The sequence below is a fragment of the Lissotriton helveticus genome, chromosome 1_1 (genome assembly GCF_964261635.1).
Source record: "Lissotriton helveticus chromosome 1_1, aLisHel1.1, whole genome shotgun sequence".
Taxonomy (NCBI): domain Eukaryota; kingdom Metazoa; phylum Chordata; class Amphibia; order Caudata; family Salamandridae; genus Lissotriton; species Lissotriton helveticus.
Genome location: NC_136057.1, coordinates 265,078,364 through 265,095,778, shown reverse-complemented (window position 1 = coordinate 265,095,778; position 17,415 = coordinate 265,078,364). Strand labels below are relative to the sequence as shown.

General features: G+C 44.5%; 1 pseudogene; it reads right to left on the bottom strand.

The window, feature by feature from the left end:
* LOC144761810 (olfactory receptor 13G1-like) overlaps positions 1–16,233 on the bottom strand; it is a 35,259-nt pseudogene extending 19,026 nt beyond the window's left edge.
* Positions 16,234–17,415: the final 1,182 nt, after the last annotated feature.

The following is a 17,415-nucleotide window of genomic DNA, read 5'->3' as shown; positions in this document are numbered from 1 at the left end:
CTCCATGCAGCTGGTATTTTACCCTTCTCCTTTCAGACAAGCACCGTATTTCTCTAACTAATGTAATCAAGTTCTTAAGCTATTATTTTTCTATAGCCATATGAAAAGTTAACCAACATTCAAAAGACGGCATTCTGCACTAAAGCAATTTTAAACTGATGTAAGGGATGCGAGTGTACTAAAGTCAAAATCAAAATAGAACCTCATATCCACCCTTGACTGTATACATGAACATCAAACAATTCTGTCACAACGGTTCACTATTAGCTGAAAGGGAAAAAATATTAGAACAACAATGCATGCAGACACATTTCATTTTTTATAACATGTGAAACACCATCAAATTAAACAAGGGGCAACATAACATTTTGCATTGCACAACCAAGAATTCATAATTAAGTGTGCAAACTTTTCCATTCTACCTATAAAAAGGGCCAGATTCATCATTTCATTTAAAAGCACACGGTTGCATTTCACCAATTAAAGCACATTCTACATTGAAATAATTTCATTTTCACAACCGAAGATTGCACCATCTGTGCACAGCTGAAAACGATCAAAACACCCCCTCACATTCCGACAGGTTGATGTACACCTCCGAGTCAAACTCATTAAATCATGTGTACAAAGGGAAGACACACAGAAACCCGTGGATGCATTCCAAACAGTATGTAAAAATGAACACTGCTGTCTCAATTCAAGATATCAACCCTTCGGCAGCTGAAACCTAAGCCTTCCCCGAGCGCAGCAGACACAAGGGAAAGTCCCAGGACTAATCTCTCACGTTCTCACATAACAGTCGAGCTCCTTTCAAAAACACATTTTCTCCCCCAACAGACAGAAAGGATCCAACCCTTCCCTGCTCAATGGAACAAACTATTCACTAATCTCAAGCACAAAGCGCTATGCACATGGTCTGAAGAAGCCACTCATACATGTTTAGCACAAGGCGCTATTCACAAGAAACACAATGATAACACGCTATTCACAGGCCAAATATACAAGGCACTACAGACCATATGTACAAGGCGCTACACACAAGGCACACAAGCCTTAGTTAGAAGGCGCTATGCACAAGATCCTTAAAAAGCTACTCACAAGTCAGAAGCACAAGGCGCAATTCACAAATAATTCAACTAGTCACACCCGAGGCGCTATGCACATGGATTCAACAAACTATTCACAAGTGAGAAGCGCAAAGCGCTATGCACAAGGCACGCAAGCCTTAGTCAGAAGGTGCTATTTACAAGATTTTCAGCAAGTTATATTACAGAATACATTTCACACTTCACAGCATAAGCAAATGCAGCAAGCCATTTGATAAGCAATTTACAAGACTTTTTCATACACAGGCACCCTTCAAGCCTGACAGTTCAAACACCAAGATGAAAAGCATTTCTCCTACACTGCATAAGTCAGATGCCATGATATACTGCAATCTCCTCACACTCCAACTGTTCAAGCCAATAGGTCAGGGACCAAACCTCACCATGCAATCCACAGACCGTCCACAGATGACAAATTTGAAAGGGTTTTAAGTCCAACTACATAACAGGGGTCACTCCCCGCATCTCGTGCGAAAACTGCCAGACTACGCCAAATGTTCTGCCTGGATTTCCTGATTAGATAGAACCAGCTCATCAGAGCCTTACTAACCGAGCCAGAACGTTACCCTCTGCCCCTCCCTAGGACCTATTCACAACAGGTATCTACCCCCTAAGGACAGGGAATTCCTAAGATACATACCCAGACCTCTCATAATATCAATATCGGCGATCTCGCGGTCTCATACAGACCCAGACAACCTACCCAGACGGCAGCATTAGCGGCGACCCCGCGGTCTCATACAGACCCAGACAACCTACCCAGACGGCAGCATTAGCGGCGATCTCGCGGTCTCATACAGACCCAGACAACCTACCCAGACGGCAGCATATCCTATGATTACCATTACATAAAGGGATCAGTCTCATTATTCATCAGGGGTATAGTACTACAATATTCTGGATCACACAATAGTTGCCAAATTAGGTGATGTACCACCTATCCTTCAATCCAAGAGCTCCTCTCTCCCTTATTCAGTTACCACTTACCTGATCAGGGTTAGCATCTGTTCACATAGCAGCATCTGACTAGAAGAACAGGTTACCTTTTCATACAAGAATAAGAAGCACACCGATTCACTATGCAAAGGTTATTATCAAATATAAGCTCTCCTCTACCCCCTTGCTCAGACCCACATGGACGGGAGATGCATCCGTTCACCTGCACCTGACTAGAAGAAAGGTTAGCCTCACTAAGAACAACAACGCCTGCACAATGGTTCACTAAGAACTGGGGAATCTTTATTTCTCAGTACAATAAACAACATTAGCAACACATAATAGACACATACACAGATCTGCAGGGTCTCTGTGAAGACCACATCCACATCTAACTAACAGGGACGGTAAATAGACTGCACACTGCTGAAAGGAAAAGGATTAGTAATAATGTTTCATGGGCACTAACATAACAGGACAGAAATCACCTGATTAGCATGGAGTCTTGTTCTAGCTGTCATCTGGATTCCTCCCTCGTCTGTGATTCTCCTCTGCACTCTTGGACATGCATCTGCGCTGATCACTCTGCACTGGACACCTCTCCCCCACGAACTGTCTCCGCCTTCCAGCTTCAGTCTAATTGTTTCTGTTGCTCTGATAACCGTTCGCTCCACTAGCTTCTTCATTCTGTCTGATTATCTCTGTTCAAATGTCCAATTCACTCCAGCTGCTCTCACAGATTAGTATAACTTCAGTCTCTTCCAAAAGGCATCACCTCAGACTCCAGCTGATCACAACTCCTCCGGATAAGTAACTACTTCTAACTGCTGTCTTCAGCTCCAAACATTGCTTCATCTCTCTCTGTTCAGAACACCATCTACTCACAACTGCTTCTAGTTTCTCTCTCTCTGGTTCCAGCTCACTGGCTGTCTGTCTTCCCTCTGTTCCAAGCATCCACTGTCTCTTCTCCCCTGCTCCATCTCCTCTCCTTCTGCACTCTAACGCTCTCCGTTCCAATCCACGACTGCACTCCTTCCAACCCAAAGTCCTTCTCTCTGACTCCGCCTCTGCACTTCACTAATATGGAATGCTGTCTCCTCATGGAAAGTTCCAGGCATCAGCCTGCCGCCCTCCAAATTCTTGCACCTCCCCGTACCAAGGACACATCCCCAGCTGGCCGGCCCGATGTTGTTTCTTCAGCACGAAGAGAAATACAATCCTTCGACAAGGGCCGGCCTGAACCGGTTCTCTCCAAGCGAACAACACCTCATAACTAAAACATTACCTTTACCCTGCAAGCATCTCAGTCTGCAGGGACAGAAAGCAAAATGGAGTCTCTCTAGTTCTGGGCCTTGTAGGCCTGAGAAGGATGAAATAACACTTAGCTCTATCAGAGTACCTACACAAACCATACCAATATGTAATATGAAGTCAAGACAACAGGATCCACCCTCTACTATAGGTAAAGGACACATGTCAAAGCCAATAGGCAATAGATGGATTAGAGTCAACAATAAGGGATCTATCATCATATTAAGCAGCTATACTCTAGTTTATGCTTCTAGGTATGGCAAAAAGGCCTTAAAAGGACCAACACAAGGCAAGAATACAGAATCAGGATGGTAGCAAGCTTAAAGTCACCATCACTCATAAATAGAGCCCAAAAATCGAGCAGAACACAGCCACGAAACACATTGCCACAGACAACCCACGGAAACTATCGTCAATGAGATGCAGAGTAGGCGTTCCCGAGAAAAAGCTGCGACAACACCACACCACAACTTTCTCAATGACCAGTCACATCGGTGATAAGATCACCAAACAGGCGGTAAGGTGCGTTAGGAGCAGGAAATTAATACCTGCTCTGACCTGGTGCAAAGTGGGACTGAAACCTGCACCAGAAAAGGGAACCCAGCCCACAGCCACACCTAAAGAACAGCAGATCCATGGAGCTACTCATCATGCAGCTCGGGCCCCAAGTGGGCCCAACACCCGTCGCCATCATACCCAGTACCCCCCCACCCCCGTACCCGCATGCCTCTCCCGGACCACCACAGAGGCAGTGCAGACAAAGTCAGTGGACCTTCAGGAAACACCTTCAGGAAACACCCCAGTCTCACAGACTTAACACCAGAATATTTAATTGACCACTACAGGCTGAAAAGTACAACCATCCTCTACATCCACAGGCTGTAGTACCAACACAGCGGACAACTAAACATCCCTCCGCAAACAAAGCTGCTTGCTGTGCTGCGCCTGTTGGCCTCTGGGTCATTCCAACCAACAACCGCCAGAGTAGTAGGAGTCTCACAGTCAGCCCTATCCAAGTTCCTCAGACCTGTCCTGGATGCCATCATCAGCTTGGTACCTGAGTACCTATACTTCCCCCACACTGAGCAGGAACATCTGGAGACCAAGCAAGGATTCTATGCCATAGCCGTATTTCCACACGTGTTGGGGCAATTAACTGCACACATGTCCTACTTGTGCCCCCTGCCGACACTGCACACAATTACCCCAACAGAAAGCACAAGCATTTCATCAATGTACACACAATAGTGGACCACCGGGGACTCTTCACCAATGTTGTTGCCAACTACCCAGGCAGTATGCATGATTCATACATCTTCGGACAGTCTTTCATCAACTGGCGCTTCCAAGATGGCACCTACAGGAATGCAGTGCTCATTGGTAAGTACCAAATGAACACACTGATAAATCCCACAGATAGATAGTTGCACCACAAACAGGTCTGAGGAAATTAGCCCCATTAAAACAAGTTTGACCAAAGGCCTGCCCTCCCCAAAAATACCACAATGCTAAATACAACATTTAGATAGAAACACTTAGACAATCAGGACACGACATGCAGAACAAATGTAGTGATCACGCGCTCCTCATGCCAGATATGTTCACACATACACTGGGGCAAACACTAGCTCTCCCAGAGGTTGAGAGCCATCTTTGACCTTAATTGATGCCCAGGCTTGGTAATTTATGACTGAGATGCTTTTCAGGAATGCAGAAATTACTTTATTGTACCTCAAAAGATGTATATATTGTCAGTCAAAACTTTGGACACCGAGACACTTTCCTCAGACGCATTCCTTCAAGACTCTCACAGCTGCTACGTTTAATTAAACCAATGTATTCCCGTTTTGCAAAATGCCTATTGTTGTTTCATTTATTTAAGGTAAATTCATATCCAAGCAACAAGTCTCAGGAAACCCTCATCCCATTTTTTATACACCCCCCAGCATTATCTTGTAGTCTTCAGTTTCTATGCAGCATGTTGATAAGCAGCAACCAACATAATATAAAGCTAACTATATGAGCAAGGCAAAAATAGCGAAGTCAACAGTCAGGCTTTTATAAGCCATACAACTCATAGGGAGACCATATACCTCCATCTGGCTGGTCTGGGTGATATATGCTCCATCAACAGGATGGGCAGGAATCACCACAGAGGAAGGCTAGAGGACCATTTTGTCTCCAGGATTCAGACACAAAAGAAAATCTGTTGGCTCTCATTTTCAACATAGAACAGGGGGGTCACTTATGCAGCATCTCGAAGTTGCAGTAAAGCCTCATCCTCATCCATCCCGCATATTGCTCCTCATGCCCCAAGCACTACAAGCCCAATGGAATATCTGCAGCCAAGACTATCATTTGTGTCTGGTGCCCCTTAGTCTTCATGTATCAGCTGAGACTTTCATCGGTGTCTGATGCAGAATCCTGGCTAACAGCATGAACCTCTGTACATTGAAACAGGATGTTCTAAAAAAAGGTCTTTTTTTAATAAAGTTTTATTTTCATGCCATGCTTTGTGTAATGAAATCCATCTATAGCACAGAACAAAAATGCAATGAGAGTTAACAATGAAAACATTTTACCCCCTTTTAACTGAACTAACTAAAGTAAAGAGTGACTTAAGATTGAGGGAGAATCAATAATGGTTAAAACAAAAACTCCAAATGATATGCAAATCACCTTTTTAAGCCCTACCTTAGCCCTAACTTCCCCACTGACATCATATTTGAACGGTGGACAGGAAATCTGAATTAGAGACTAAGGGCCTCATTTATAGTTTAATGGTACAGGAATCCCCCTGCAAACCAGCAGGTCTCCTGTCTTACCATGCACACTGTCCCCCCACCTCATCTAGAAGTGGAGACATGCCTCCTTTCCGACAATGGAATCACAGATGGTTCCATTATTGGAAACACGTAAGCTTGTGGCCCATCTGCCCCCTAGAGTAGTGCCGACAAGTAACAGAGGTGGAAGCTGACTCTAATTTGAATAGGACATCCACCAAAATGTTTTGTACCTATGACCACAATGCAAGTTATTAGGATATTTGGCAGGGAAAGAGAACATTTTCCTGATACACAGGAAGAAAACTCTCTATTTATCAGGAGAAGGAAATACTTATTGTGGTGGCTCATTTATGCAAATGCTGAGTAAACCGCTATGACATGGACTATCCAGCATTTCATTTTGTCCAAAGAGTAAACACTGCAGCAAAGAGACCATTGCAGTGCATGGGGATATCCCTAATGAAATTTGTAAGTTCTCCACTGAGGACGGACAAAAGAGCCTCCACTGGTTAGAGAGCCTGGAAGACTTGCCCCATGTTCATAATGAGCCCCTGAATGAGTATGCTGTTAAGTGGGTAGGAGTTGCTATTTTTCTTTCCATGGGTGTGTAATGAGGTTAGCATATTATTTGCATATATGCATTGGCATTGGAGAAGTGTGGCTCACTGGTTAGAGGAGGCAGACCCTGAAGCAGAGGTCAGACCGGGACCAGGGTTCAATTCCCAACACGGCAGGGTCTTGAGCTCAAATGTCCACGGACTCGATAATTCTCGCTTCGGTGTCTGCGCCGGGTCTGCGCCGGGTCCCGACTGATGAGTAGGGGATGCATCAGTTCTTCTCGGATGGGGAGGTGATGCGTCGGTTTCTTACTGCGCTTCCGTGGCGATGGGACCAGCAGTGGTGTGATGGGATGAGGATCCGGTGCAATGAAACAAAAATGGTATATTCTCCTTGATGCAACACAATGCGTGCACGCCCAATGGACGTGCAGTGACACAACAATTCTTCTGAGCTGCAACAGGCCCTGTGACACGCTTTTCCGCTGATGCGACGGCATCTGATACGACTGCGACACTCTTTTCCGGTTATGCGAGACACTTCGTCAATGCAATGCGACAGCTGCAACTGCAACACCCTTTTTCAGTGATACGACGACAGCGGCGGTGACACGCTTCCCGGTGATGCGACAGCATCTGATGCGACGGCGACACTCTTCTCTGGTGATGCGAGGTGCTTTGCAAGGCGAAGCGGCAGCGGCAACACCCTTCTCCAGTGATGCGATGACAGCGGCGGCGACACGCTTGTTCTTCATGAGTCGCGCTTCCAGCTCCTTGCGACATGCAGTCCCTCAGAAAGCCCAACACGACTGCTGCCACTTCCAAAGAACTCTTGGGGAGCTGGTGGGTGAAGACTGTTGTCCCTGAGACTTCAGCAGTAGGCAACCTCTATCTCAAGCCCTTGAATGAAAGTAGCACAGAGTCTTTTCTCCTTTCTTTGGCAGTCAGGCAACCACTGCAGGCCAATCCCCCAGACAGCACTCAGCTTAGGAATAGTCTCTTCATCAGGTCCTCTCCTCAGCAAAGGTTTCTTCTTGTTTCCCAAAAGTGATCTAAAGTTCTGGGGTCTGGGTCCCCATATTTATACTAGCAAATACTTTTTTCCCCTGAAGGCAGAGGGTCCTGTACACAGTCCATACCAGTTCTGTGCCGTCCTAGAGCACTTTGTTGACAAGACTCCTTCTTTCCTTTGATAGGGTGGGCCAGGGACATCAGACGCACCACAGGAGTTGGAGCCAGCATTGTTGAAGGGAGGCACAACGCTATTCAGGTCCCAGGTGCAACTCCTCCCACCCATCTACATGCAGATAGCTCTATTCAGCCCTGTGCTGACTCACCCTGTCTCCTGGAATCCCCCAGCCCATGTCACTCCAACTCGAGACAAGGAATACACAACCTAGCAGAGGCTGGTTTGGACAGTTAGGCAAGAAAATACCTACTTTCTAAAAGTGGTATTTTTAAACACAGAATGTAAAAACCACCTTCACTAAAATATGTATTTTATCATTCTGAGTTCAGGCATACTAAACTCGAATTTTCACATGGTACCCTGAGTCATTTAGGATTATAAGATGTAATAATCAAACTGCCCATTCCGGCCTTTGGGGAACAGGTAGCCTTGCATTAGTGAAAAACGAAAATGGCTGTCATTCACTATTAGGACATGCCACACACACCATGAATTACCTTTACTTACAGGTTTAGGGACTGGCAAATGGGTGCACTTGCCCAGTCAACATGGCATACCAGACTGCACACAGGCTCTGCAATGGCAGACCTGCAACAAACTTTACAGGCTGCTTCTGTAGGTGTCAAACCAGTGCTGTAAGCCCACCAGCAGCATTTGATTTAAAAGCCCTGGGCACTGTACTAGGGTCTGACAGTAAATCAAATAAGCCAATCATTGAGTTACTAATCCATACATCAATTTACAATAGGGAGAACATACGCACTTTATCACTGATCAGCAGTGGTAAAGTGCCCAGAGTCATAAAACCAACAAAAACAGGTCAGACAAAATACAGGAGGAAGGCAAAAAGTTCAGGGATGACCCTGCAAAGATGGCCAAGTCCAACAAGTAAACAATAAAAATACTAAAACAAATGCAAAAAAGTAAATATAATTAACAAAATGACAAGAATATAATAAGCTGATCCGGAGATTTGTATTGAATGAAAATAGTGCCAGGAAGCACAAAGTGCCAAATATAGACATTGCTCTCAATAGACCTGGACCTAGGTGCAATGTGAAACTGACCACAACGGAGGAACCATCCTGGTCAAAGATTTTATCTCCTGGCTTTATTAGTTTAAGCCCCAATCCACTATTGGAGCACATTTCAAACTCCTTACAGTAACTCAGGGGAGGCACTGACCGGCACTGACAGATTCACAGGGTGTCAGGCAGAGGCCAAACAGCTGAGTAGAGTCCAGTTGCTGGCTCAAAGCCTTAAACGCCCTCAATGTTGATTTTGTTCCTACAACCTTCGTCAAATCACTGGGGATCACTCTGGACCCAAAACTGGACATGAAAGAACACATCTCTAAAACTGCCAAAAGTGCTTTCCTTAACCTGAAACTTCTTTACAAACTTAAACCCTTCCTCCCCTTGAAAGACCTGAAACAGGCCACTCAGGCACTGCTACTCTCTAGTATTGACTATGGCATTGCTGCTCTGACTGGAACAGCCAATTCTCATCTAGGTCCTTTGACTGCTACCCTGAATGCAGCAGCTAGAATGGTCACAGGAACTAAGAAATATGAGCACATCACCCCGGCTCTCAAGGACCTGAAATGGCTTCCTATTAACCTTGGAGCCAACTTCCGCACAGCCTGCCTCACACACAAAGCCCTGCATACAGGTAAACCGGAATATCTGGCCAATAAACTCAAGAGAGACGGTCAGTCCAGGACCCTCAGAAGCTCCAACATGCTACTACTCATACCTCTGAAATCACAGAAACGCAAAAGATCTAACAGGTCCTTTGCGGGAAATGCTCCTAAGATATGGAACTCCATCCCCCCCACATCAGGATGACCGCCTCCTTCCTGAAATTCAAGACACTACTCAAAACCTTCTTTCTTGAGCGGGCTGGAACGTAACGAGAACCACCATCTGACTTTGATAGTTCACTATCTCTTTGGTCCTAGCGAGAACCTGATGACTCTCCCTTGATCTCCGCCATGTCGCCTTCATGCTGACACTGTATGGACTTTTACTTGCTACCATGATTTCCCATACTTTCCCTACCCTGCTTCGACCTACCTGTTATGTTGATGCTTATTTGTATCCTTTGTGAAGCGCTCTGATACCTTCGGGTCTAGCTAGCGCTATACAAAACGTACATAAATAAATTAAAAAATAAAGTTGTAATCGGTCAGCTGGACAGTTGCAGGGAAATTCTTGTTGTGTACCTTTTGCTTTAAGAGGAAGTGAGCCTTAGGACCTTTTGGGGTAAGTTGATGCCTGAAGGTGCCACTTGTATGCCTGGCACAAACTAGTGGGTTAGAATGATGCCTGGGCATGCTCTAACCAATGGGGTGATCTTCCTTGTGGCTAACTTTACACTTTTTTTTATCATTTTCAATATGGTAAAAGTCTTCAGCCACAGTACACCTGGACTGTGTGTGAGTGGGGAGTGTGTTATGGCAATCCTTTTGTCCTCCTACGTCTAACACTAAAATCCAGTTTGAAGTTTCATGTCTGGTAAAACAAAATCAACGTTTTACAGCAGCCAGGCAGTAGATCCTAAAGAATTGTTTTTTCGTCTGTTATATGTAAAAACCTATAAGAATTGTCCAGGAGGGTTTGATACTCCAGCAGGATTTGGCACTGTAATTCCCTCTATGATTGGACCTGCCTGGCTGTTTGGACAATGGAAGGGGACAGCTCTAGGTGTTGATTAAATCTACTTGTGACAGGGGAGGCCTCTTAATCAAGTTTCTGGGGCCAGCCCAAAGGCCATCCTATAAAAAGAACAATAACACCTCCCCACATCCAAAGCCTGTGTCTCAAATCTGGGAGTAAGTTCACATCAATGGGACTATCTGAATGCTTGTTACTGATTGACAGAAATGGTAGAGCAAAATCCAGATTAGCTTCCAGGAGCTTCAAGCTTGAAAAAGGTCATTTTCTAAAGGTACCTTTTCTGTAATGACTTCACCATTGTATCGGATGTTTAATAACTATTGAAAATAGTGTTCTTTAATTGAGATATAGTATTAATATATGATGTTGCATCCCAGTGTTTTACTGTGCAAATGACAGCCTTGCTACAGTAAAAATAACTTACAGAATTATTTTCTGGTAGGAAGATGTGCAACATTAAACCTTTTCATGTCCTACTTTTTAAATACCAGACATCCTGCCTTGTGCACAATAAGGTCTACTTCGGGGTGATTTATACTTATTCAAAAGGAATGTGTAGGGCTGACAAAAGCTGCACAGCCAGGCTACAGAGGATAGGCCTGCAGCCATGTTTACACTATCACTGTGATGGATAGCACTACAGGTACTGCAGCCCACTTGTGGCAATTATCTTACAAATCCTGAGTACATTTTGTATCACATATCAAGCAACTACAGGTAAGGTAACTATGCCAATTAAAAGCATTTAAATGTTATCATGTTTGAATGGAGGAGTGCAAGGTATTTAGCAGTGGTAAAGTGAATGGAGATCTACAGCCAGAAAAAATAAACAGCCCACCAAAAGGTAAACAATTAGGGGTGAGCATAAAAAAATCAGATTTCCTACAACAGTCTGTCAATAAGGCTTTCAATTTGTGCCTGAGTTCCCTTGCAATTATGGGCAGGCTTTTCATTTATTAGCAGAACACTTTAAATAGTTTGTGTCCAGAAAAGCCTGTGGTACAATCAAACATCTTTCCGATTCGCTGTGCTTAAGTTTCTACATTCTTCTCAAACTGAACTTATGTTGCATTTTTATGTCCAACAACTTCTTAGCAATACGTTGGAGTCATTTAGCTCAATTCCATCCTCACTTTTCTGTTTTGCATAGACAGCAACTGCTTATGTCTTACTGAGATAGGCAGAGTTGCTGCAGTCAATAGTGAAGATATGACATGGAGTGCTTCTATTGTTTTCCTAAAGTCTAATCTGTACCTTGCCTGTAAGTCCCTTGTAGATTGTAGGGCATGTAGTTTTAGAGGCCCGGTAGATTTAATGCACGTAGTGTGCACTGATGTGTTACCTGCTAAAATTTGAAAGACAGCCCTGCTTTGCAGGCTGCTTTTAAAAGTAAACCATATGCAAATGTGACTTTGAAAATAAAGATACTTCCAAAATCTCAAACTACCATATCGGTACTTATTGGTCACCCCTAATGTCTCCCCTAGGTCTCCTAGGGGTACAGGGCCATATAACTATAGGCAGGAACATTATAGAGGATGTTTTAAATGCCTTGGTTAGGGAAAGCATTTGTTGTACCCCATTGTAGCACATTGGCTCTATAGGCTAATAAGGGAATACTTTAAAAATATAAGTATTGGTAGAGGTGAGCTAAAAATATACTTCAGAATATTAAAATGATAGAATAAATCCAACAACCTGGCATGGTTATATTTATTATAACTATCACAGAAAATAAATTATTGAACTTGCTTTAATGATGTGCCATAATCCAGACTTCCAGTATCCTCTCCTGATTTGCTAGGCTTTTGCAGGGTGGTCCAAACTGCTCTATGAAGTGTGAAGTGGCCTGCATAGAGACAGAGGACATCTGGTGGGAGGAGATCTGCAGCGCAAAAGGCTGGGTGAGGAGAGCTAAACTGTTCTTCAAAAGGGGAATGACAGGATAGGACCCAGGCTCTCCTCCACATCCTGCAGTCGCAGCCAGATAGGATCCAGAGTAATTGAATTGTAAAAAGAACAGTTGATGGACAGACTGCAGCACAATGTCATACAATCACACCAGTACAGAGATCTGGGTCTAAATCCATCGTTTTTTGCTCACCATGCCATTCCAGTTTGAACCCAGCCATATGCAAATCAGTCTTGACCCTGTGCCTCATGGGAACAGTCCAGCCTGAACTGTCAAATCCGGTCCTCCCTGGAATGGAAACAAGCATTCTAGGACCGGTTTCAGGGTTTCACCCCTTATCAGCCAGGATGGCTGGACTCCAGTGGCATGGAGAGTACGGGACCCACGTCTGGGCATACCCACCCCACTCGTGGTGATAAATGCAAAAAGAACAGTTGATAGACAGAATGCAGAACATTGTCATTCATTCACCCCAGTACAGAGATCTGGGCCAGAATCCATCATTTTTTTGCTCACCCTGCCATTTCAATTTGAACACAGCTATATGCATATCAATCCTGATCCTGGGCCGCAAGGGAACAGTCCAGCCGGAACTGTCAAGCAAGGTCTTCCCTGTATCTGAAGCAAGGATCCTATGAACAGCTTCGGGGTTTTATCCCTTATCAGCCTGGGTAGCTTGACTCCAGTGGCATGGAGAGCACGGACCCACGTCTTGGCATACCCGTCCCACTCGGGGTGACAAATGCAGATGATGGACAGACTACAGCACAATGTCATACAATCAAATAAAAACAGAGATCTGGGCCTAAATCCATCATTTTTTGCTCACCATGCCATTCCAGTTTGAACCCAGCCATATGCAAATCAGTCTTGACCCTGTGCCCCATGGGAACCATCCAGCCCGAACTGCCAAGCCAGGTCCTCCCTGGACTGGAAACAAGCATCCTAGGACTGGTTTCAGGGTTTCACCCCTCACCAGCCAGGATAGCTTGACTCCAGTGGCATGAAGAGCACGGGACCCATGCCGTCCAGTGGCTCACTCTGCCACTGGATTCAAGCTAGTCTGCTGATGATGGGTGAAATACTCCAAACCCGGTCCCAGGATACTTGTTTCCGGTCCAGGGAGGACCTGGCTTGGCAACTCGGTCTGGACTGTTCCCATGAGGCACAGGGTCAAGACTGATTTGCATATGGCTGGGTCCAAACTGGGTTGGCGTAGTAGGCCACAGAACAATGAATTTAACCCAGATCTCTTGACTGTATGAGAAAGATTAAATAATTCAGCATTCCATCCATCATTTTTTACAGTTACACTTTTAGCCCTAAATGGGACGGGTATGCCCAGACGTGGGTCCCTTGCTCACTGTGTCACTAGAGTTAAGCTGGCCTGGCTGATGAAGGGTGAGATACCCAGAAACCGGTCCCAGGATGCTTCTATCTGGTCTAGGGATGACCTGGCATGGCAGTTTGGTCTCGACTGTTCCTATGAGGCATAGGGTCAAGACTGATTTGCAAATGGCTGGGTCCAAACTGGGGTGGCCTAGTAGACAAAAGAACAATGTATTTAACCCAAATCTCGTGACTGTGGAAGAATGTTTTAATAATTTAGCATTCCATCCATCATTTGTTGCAGTTACACTTTAAACCCTAAGTGGATGGGTATTCCCAGACGTGGGTCCCTTGCTCACTGTGCCGCTGCATTCAGGGTAGCCTGGCTGATGAAGAGGGTAATACCCCAAAACCGGTCCCAGAATGCTGGTTTCCGGTCCAGGGAGGACATGGCTTGGCAGTTCGGTCCGGACTGTTCCTATGACGCACAGGGTTAAGACTGATTTGCATATGGCTGGGTCCAAACTCGGGTGGCGTATTGAACAAAAGAACAACGGATTTAACCCAGATCTCTTGACTGGGGGGGAATCTTTGAATCATTCAGTATTCTGTCCATCATTTGTTGCAGTTACGCAAGTAAATAAATTAGCAGAGGTGTTGACAGGGGAGTGTTACTGAAACTTAATCATGCTCATGGGTTGGCTTAGCCTGATCTTAACCTCCTGGTAAGGGTTTCTTCATTTTGGACTTTAAAGAATAGTGCTTTCTGGGACAAGTATATCCACAGGTTGGAGGACGTTGTCATACCTTAGGGTGGAAGACTGGCAATGGTATCTAAGCAGCATTAGGCCTCCAACCCTTGGATGGGAGGGAACGTCCTGGGTCTGAGGTTCACATCCGGGTCCTTATGGTAGAATCAGTACTTAATCACACTGTATTGGTTGAGAATATATCCCTTTTTGCATCAGTATCACCATTTTATCTGAAACCTTTTGCAGTGTGTTTGTTCACACATCTGGACACTACTGGAAATATTAGGGAGAGGTGTGGCGCCGCGGCCAGGGCGACTGACGCTGGAATCTGGGGACCACGGTTCGATCCCCGGCTCCGGCGGCAGGTTAGCCCAGCACCCTGTGACTCTGGGCAATAGCTCGCTTAATCTTCCCGACGGCCCCGTAGCGCCTAGAGACCCTTACGGGTGATTGTGCGCTTTACAAATGTGGACTTTACTTTACTTTACTTAGCTAACTAAAACTTGCTAAAAATGGGCTGATTACTGGTGGCTAAGGCACCACTCAAGATGGCCGGCTAGGGTTTCTGCTCCTCTGCACCAGGACCATTTTGAAGTTCGCCGGTGCGTTTATCTGCGCACTTTCTCCTGGAAACCAGCTGTACTGCAGAGCGGACCATGCGCTGGTGAGCCGTTTCCCGAATTTTAGCGCAATGCGCTTCATCTTTTCCCTGCCCCTGCCTTTCTCTCCTCACTGCGCCCGCCATATTAGGCCAGTGCCGGCTGAAGCTACTCGGCAGGCTCCGATGGCCGAGTTCCTCACCATAATTGCCTCTCAGCCACAGAGAATGAGGTGTTTATATCTTGTCCACGCTGACTGCTGATACTTTATTTCTGCTGGTTTATTTCTCAGAAGCTTCTCATTTTCTGTGAACTGTGCTTCACTACAAATGCCTGAATTTGGAATGTTTTCTTTTTGAGAATCCTGCTGCTCTCTTCATCATACAGGAACATATGCTCAACCCAGCTTAGACTGTTTTGTTTCAATATATACTACGCTACAGCTAACTTTTATGTTGCACCCTTTTCTTCATGGTATCTGCCATTTTAGGTGTATGCTCTATCAAGGAAATGGCATTTACATGTTATCCACAAGCTGCTCTGCACATTTAACAGACCTATAACATCTGAACTCGGAGTTTGTCTGTTTCATGGACTGCGTCTCCTTTACTATCCAGAGATATTAATGCCTCTATGCTGAATATCATTGTTCTCACATGAAACTCACTATAGTGCAAAGTAGATTTTATGCTGTTTGTGATTAATCCTACATTTGCTTTATCCTGGGACACAGACCCCTATCTCACCTGGATCATCCATATTTTCTTGCAAATAGTCACTGATATTAATACCTGCTGTTTTGCTGTTCACATCTAACTACTTTGCACTGTCTTCTGGATATATTAAGAATCTGACGCCTATCTGCTCAGTTCTCTTTTGCACATATTGAGAATTAACGTTCTGGGTGTGAATTTCATTTTATTCTACTATACATTTGTGCAACATTCATTTTGAACACTGAATGTAAACCACTTATGGGAAAACTGCGCAAACCGAAATTTGTCTTTGTGCCATCAAAGAGTACCTCGCTGGCAGCATCTTCATCCTCACCAACGTCAACATCGGCCCCCTCTTCCATTTCAGATCAAATGGTTGGAATATCCTATAATCGCTCGTCCTCAGCGCAACCTACACCAAGCAAGTCCTCCCCGCCAATCACTTCAACTTAACGTCTGAAACATGATCCTCCATCTCCTGATAAGACACCATCTACAATCTCTATGGAGCTACTTTTTGAAGAAATACTCGCTTTGGCCCAGTTTGTGGAGGAAACAAACAACAAAATGCAATTCCTTGAAGAAAAATGGTCTACCATGGATAACAGAATTACTTTATTGGAGCAACAAACCTCAGAGATACAGGTTAACTCCCAACGGATCTCCTCTTTAGAAAAAACTGTTCTCAGCCTCCAGCAACACAATGAGGATTTAGAAAATAGAAATAGGAGGAACAAACTGCGTATTTATGGCTTTCCAGAATCTTTGGAGGGTGATGATCCTGTGTCATTTTTCTCCTCTTTCCTCCCAAAGCTCCTAGAGATCCCATCATCTACTTCTCTTAGTATTCAAGGAGCTCACAGACTTGGTCCTCGATGTTCCTCTTCAACTGCTCCAGCAAAACCTTGAGGTGTCATCATTCTTTTTTTTAAGTTCACGGACCTCCTCTCGGTCCTCTCTGCAGCTAGATCCAAACGTCAAACTTCATGGTTTGGTCAAAGGGTGTTTCTGTTTCAAGATGTATCCAATGCTACTGCCTCAAGAAGAAAAGAGTTCCTCAATCTTCGTACTCCTCTCGATCTCTTGGTGCCAGATATGGTTTATTTCATCCATGTATTTTCAAAGTGACATATCAAAATAAAACATGGACTTTCCAGAACCTGCAGAACTCAAGAACTGTATCCTTAATCATACTACCAGTGACATGGACACTGCTAACTCTTCTAATGGTTGATCATTTAACTTTTCTTTTTTCCTTGCAGTATTCTTGTTGATATTTTACATGGTTTCTCTTTATAGGTTCTACAGTGACTTATTTTTTAAGTTCCCTAAAGCTTGTTAGCATTGTTCTTTATCTCTTTTTGGATTGCCTCTTTTGGTAATTGCTCATTATAGACAGTAGTACATTTCTCAGGTTTATTATACTTTTTGTTTCATGTTATTTAGTCATTCTTTTTCCTGCTTCCATCCTCATGTTAACTGTTTCCTTCTATTTTTCATATATTGAGATGTTTATATTCTCCCAACACATACTATAATTTCTT